General features: G+C 39.1%; 1 protein-coding gene across 2 annotated transcripts in view; it reads left to right on the top strand.

Annotated features, from left to right (window-relative positions):
* The window catches only part of LOC130432760 (mannosyl-oligosaccharide 1,2-alpha-mannosidase IA), a 133,747-nt gene that overhangs the window by 21,519 nt on the left and 106,228 nt on the right, over window positions 1–6,000 (top strand). The gene's annotated exons all lie outside the window — the stretch shown is intronic.

Consider the following 6,000-nt stretch of genomic DNA (forward strand, 5'->3'; position numbering starts at 1 on the left):
AGGAAAGCTGGTGGAGTTATAAATGCAGGATAAACACAGGAGCGAGCGCTGCCGAGAGACCACGAAAATAATATTTACAGAGAAGATAGAAAGAGACGATTGGTCTACGGTGAGCGTCTCCCCCGGTGTAGAGGAACTCCATCGTTTCTTCTCACAGGACAGAAAAACAACCAATAAGATCTCTGAAATATCTCAATCGGTTCTCTTTGAAAGCGTTGAGATTCAATCGTCAGGATTTGGGTAAATTTGAGATCTTCAGTTGTTCAAATTGAGATCTTCAATAATATTGACTTTCGATTGCAGAATTGACAAATCTGAGCTCAGTTTGACACACCGTTGAGATCTCTTCTGTCTTTTCTCCCCATTCAGATATAGATTCTCGGACAGAAAGCCGTTGTGATTTGGCTGATACTTGAGGAACACCCCCAAAACAGCGTGATGGGGGTGGGGGTATGTTTTTAAGCCCCAAAACCCTGTCGACATGAGTGACAATCTAGTTATTTGTCTGCTGAAAGCCTCCGGGGCTGCGGTGGGGGATTAAACAGACAGACGCGGGGATTGTTTCAAAAGCGAACACTGTTGCTCTGTTACTGTGAAGGACACAGGCTGGAGATGGGAGCTTTTGTTGTGACTTCGGGTTCGAGGACTCTGATTGGCTGTAGGGGGGCTGGTAAAGGGCAGTAATGCGTGTATGATGTCACAGCATTCCTGTTACCCCGTGTTGTGTAGTAATTGGACGACTCCCCCCGCGGGAACCTGCCCGGCATGTTCATTTTCGATGAATGTTAAACTTGAGTTCAGACAAGATTAACATTATCTGTCTTAAGTGCCATGTTATAAATTATAGACTCAATGTGCAAACACCGTTGTTTACTATATTAAACTACAGTTTTACTATATATATATATATATGTGTGTGTGTGTGTGTGTGTGTGTGTGTATGTGTATATATACGTTTAGTATGTGTAGACAGTATGCACTTTACCATAATACATTTTAAAATATACTAATAACTAATATTAATTATATATATATATATATATATATATTAGTGGTGGGCCGTTAACGGCGTTAGTGAGACTTTTATCGCGCGATAAAAAAAATGTCGCCGTTAATCTATTCTCAAAGTTGGGTTGGGAGCTGGGTCTATACTACGCAAGCTATGATGACTTTCACCTTGATATTTTAGCGCGGATGTATACCAGTTTAACTGCACTGTACGGGGCGAGAACGAGATTTTTCAACTCGCGTGATTCGCGTCATTCGCGGAAGCAGAAGCCGCCTCATCATCTCATATCCAGGGCTTCATTCGCGCGATTCCAGCAGCAAGTAGGTCTATTGGCTCTTTGCATTAACACATAAATCACTCGCGCTTGACGCGCCATTCGCGTCTGGTCTGAACACAACATAACGTTACTGTGAAATTACCGCATCAAACGTGACGTGCTAACATGGATGCAGCTATGAAGCCGCCGGGTTTGCTTCAGGGAATATTCATTTGTAAGAAGCTTCCCAATAGAAACATCGACAAGACTAAGGTTGTTTGCACCTTGTGCAATGCGGAATTGGTTTAAAAAAAACACTTTCTCTCAACAGGTACTGGTCTAGCTTTAGTTGAAACCAGTAACTTTGTATTGAGATCTAATGTATTATGGCTCCTTTATGACACATCTCTTGTTGCTCCCTCACTCTTTGTAAGTCGCTTTGGATAAAAGCGTCTGCTAAATGACAAAATGTAAATGTACGGTAGGAGCTCTTCCAGTCTCAAGTACCACCTAAACGCAAATCATCCCTTAACTAATGCGGAAGTAAACACAAGTTCATCTTATTGAACATAATTTAATTTTCATCACCAATTATCATAGTAGAACAGCTTTCTCAAGCAGTTTGTGATGCATTTTGGAAACAGGAGATGAGCCCCTGGTCTAATGCACCACCTGGCTTGAGAAACCCGTTCTCAAAGACTTACTTTTAGTCATTATTTGGGTAGCACACATATTCTGAATGCCTTCGGCAGAATTCAAACGAGCCATTTTAATCTAGATTAATCTAGATTAATTCCAAAATTAATCTAGATTAATCTAGATTAAAAAAAATAATCTATGCCCACCACTAATATATATATATATTTTTGTGTGTGTGTGTGTGTCTATAATTTATAATATTTGTAATGTACAGAATATATTCTATATATTAAAGGCGGGGTTTAAGATTACTTTTTAGCTGTTGTTGATGTTCAAATCACCAAAACAGACACACCCCTAACCCCAACACCTGCGCTTCATTCAACTAATGTCCGTCCTCTGCACTGTGCACCTTACTGCTGATTGGCTACAAGGTTTACCCCGCCTTTAATATATATATATAAATGTTTGTATTTATATTATACATATTATTATATATATATTATATATATATATATATATATTAGTGGTGGGCATAGATTAATTTTTTTAATCTAGATTAATCTAGATTAATTCCAAAATTAATCTAGATTAATCTAGATTAAAATGGCTCATTTGAATTCTGCCGAAGGCATTCAGAATATGTGTGCTACCCAAATAATGACTAAAAGTAAGTCTTTGAGAACGGGTTTCTCAAGCCAGGTGGCGCATTAGACCAGGGGATCATCTCCTGTTTCCAAAATGCATCACAAACTGCTTGAGAAAGCTGTTCTACTATGATAATTGGTGATCAAAATTAAATTATGTTCAATAAGATGAACTTGTGTTTACTTCCGCATTAGCTAAGGGATGATTTGCGTTTAGGTGGTACTTGAGACTGGAAGAGCTCCTACAGTACATTTACATTTTGTCATTTAGCAGACGCTTTTATCCAAAGCGACTTACAAAGAGTGAGGGAGCAACAAGCGATATGTCATACAGGAGCCATAATACATTAGATCTCAATACAAAGTTACTGGTTTCAACTAAAGCTAGACCAGTACCTGTTGAGAGAAAGTGTTTTTTTTAAACCAATTCCGCATTGCACAAGGTGCAAACAACCTTAGTCTTGTCGATGTTTCTATTGGGAAGCTTCTTAAAAATTAATATTCCCTGAAGCAAACCCGGCGGCTTCATAGCTGCATCCATGTTAGCACGTCACGTTTGATGCAGTAATTTCACAGTAACGTTATGTTGTGTTCAGACCAAACGCGAATGGCGTGTCAAGCGCGAGTGATTTATATGTTAATGCAAAGAGGCGATAGACCTACTTGCGGCCCGAATCGCGCGAATGAAGCCCTGGTTATGAGATGATGAGCCGGCTTCTGCTTCCGCGAATGACGCGAGTTGAAAAATCTCGTTCTCGCCGCGTACAGTGCAGTTAAGCTGGTATACATCCGCGCTAAAATATCAAGGTGAAAGTCATCATAGCTTGCGTAGTATAGTCCCAGCTGCCAACCCAACTTTGAGAATAGATTAACGGCGACATTTTTTTTAACGCGCGATAATAGTCTCACTGCGTTAACGCCAATAACGCCGTTAACGGCCCACCACTGATATATATATATATATATATCATTAAACATTCCAAAGTAATAATATACCGTCTATCACTGTACTTTTGTTACAGTTGGTTACTATAGTACAATAGATTATTTTAAATACTTGTATACACAATTTTTGTGGTTTCTATTATTTGCGTTTGAGTTTTTATAGAGTTGTACAACTCTCCTTTTTTTGTTGAGCAGAGAAATAAGCTAGAAAGACCAGATTGAGGAATAGCATACGTTTGGGACGGGAGTATGAAGTCTGTTCAATGTTGGCAGTTTTTGTGGTTGTGTTCAGTGCGGCTTGCTGTGCACAAATCTACACTTCACCTTCAAGTCAGCAGCCAGACATTACTCAGTGTTTTATAGGGTCTGGGCTTTTACAGCCTTATGCATTTTTAAACCACGGCCTGATCTTTCACGGCCTCTCGCTGAGACTGAATGTATTAAGAGTCTGGCCGTCTGTCAAACCGCTGTGTCGTCCCTCCGGACATCTTCATTTCAAACTGTTGAGATTTTTTTAAATTTTAAGGCATTTGCCAGACACAGCGATTTAAAGTGCATTACAGGCTATACGTATGATCAGTTTGTGTGTTCCCTGAGGGTCAAACTCTTTGAGCTGCTAACTCGATGCACAAAGCTTTACAACACAATTTCTGCTCTAGTGTTTTTCTCCATTGATGGTGTATAATCCCAGAAGAGTTGTGCGTCTACACCTGCTCTCTGTGGTTCAGATGTAGACGGTATGTGAGTGTAACGTCTGGGTTTTGTCAAACGTCTAGACTAGCATGTGACGTCCGAGCAGGTAAATTAACAGGGGCTGTAGGTATTGATTCTTAGAGTTGAATCTCACAAAACCTGAGAAGAAAGGAATTAAAACGTCAAATAATTTGTTTATTGTTGAAAGAAAGCTGAAGGTGAATGTGTGCTGCACATGTTTGTGTTCGTGGAGGAGTTTTACATTTATTGTTGAACATTTTGAATCGTTTTGTTTATCTCGCAGTGTCCTGCACCCGAGGTGTTCATCAAACAGCAGATGTTTCCCTGCTATGTGTGTGTTTGTGTGTGTGTTTGTTTGCATGTTTGTTTTTCTATGTGTCCGTGTTCATCTGTGTGTTTGAATGTTTGTCGACTGTGTGTTTGTACGTACAGTATGTGTGCATCTGTGTGTCTGTGTATGTCAGTGGTTGTGCATCTGTGTGTGTTGGTGTTTGTGTGCATGTATGTATGTGTGAGTGTGTTGCTCATTATATCTTTGCACTATGTGAAGAAGGTTGTAAATGCGTTTGTGTTTTTCTTTCTGTGTTGTGGACTGTTGAAGCAGATGTGACGTGTCTCTGAAACATTCTTCAGCCTCCAAAGATGCTCATTAAATCATCCTGTCACACATTACAGCAGAGCTGTGCTAATTACACACACACGCACACAAACACACACACACACACACATACACAGTGTAGTAATTACGCTGTGATGTGTTTCTGCAGTCCTGCATCCTTTCATAAATGGTTTACTTAATAATTTATGTGTAAAATATTCAGCCATCACCACCTCATTACAGATGTTATTCTGCCATTTATATTTGCTTGCTTTGAGAGAACGTTCGCCTAAGTTCTGATAACGAGCTGCGAAAAAATACATTCAAAATCAGAAGTGCACCAATGATTTCTTTCTTATTCTAGAAGATCTTGTGAAACTGGCCTATTGTTTGAATATGTGCATTAGGAACGACGCATCATTCATGCAGCGTGTGTCCATTTTTGAATCCGTGCCGCTGCATTATGTTGCTCAGATGGCTTCATCAGTCACACATGGTCAGATCTCAGCGGCAGACGTTAAGTTGGACCGCGGCCTCACCTGTTGTCTCATTAGGTTTGTTGTCGTCCAGCAGGGACGGAGAAAATAATAGCCAGTATATTAACATTCATTATTTCTGTGTTGGAGCAGGTCAGCGTTTGTGTAGATGCTTCATCACTGTAAAAACAAATTAGTTTACTTTACTTAATGCAATTGTGCAAACTCGTTGCCTTGATTCAATTAAGTAAGCATAGCTTAACTGTATTAAAAAAATATGCCAAACTTACTAAAATAAGTAAAATATTTGTTACTTTTTTGACTCAAATTTACTTGCCTTTGTAATTTTATGTTAGCTAAACTTTATTCTTTCGGTTTCTTTATTTTGTATATTTCTTAGTCTTGATATGTATAGATCAAACTTATGCAACACAAAATGAGCAAGAAGAGACTGATCTCAGAACTGCCATTAGCACAGTTACAGTCACTGGTGACATAACACATTACAGGTTACATGTAACCTCCCAAATCCTAAGCACATGCACCACCCTTCTGAACAATGGTAACCACAAAACTGAAAAATATGTCAAACTCTTTGAAATATCTAAGATAAGTCACCATTACACACTGAAGTTTGATGAAGTCAAACTGACATTTCAGACAAAATGAGACTCGAAAGCTTCAATTATAAATTTCTATAGCAAGCTTACTTTTGT

This window comes from Triplophysa dalaica, chromosome 12, assembly GCF_015846415.1.
Source record: "Triplophysa dalaica isolate WHDGS20190420 chromosome 12, ASM1584641v1, whole genome shotgun sequence".
In the NCBI taxonomy this organism is placed as follows: domain Eukaryota; kingdom Metazoa; phylum Chordata; class Actinopteri; order Cypriniformes; family Nemacheilidae; genus Triplophysa; species Triplophysa dalaica.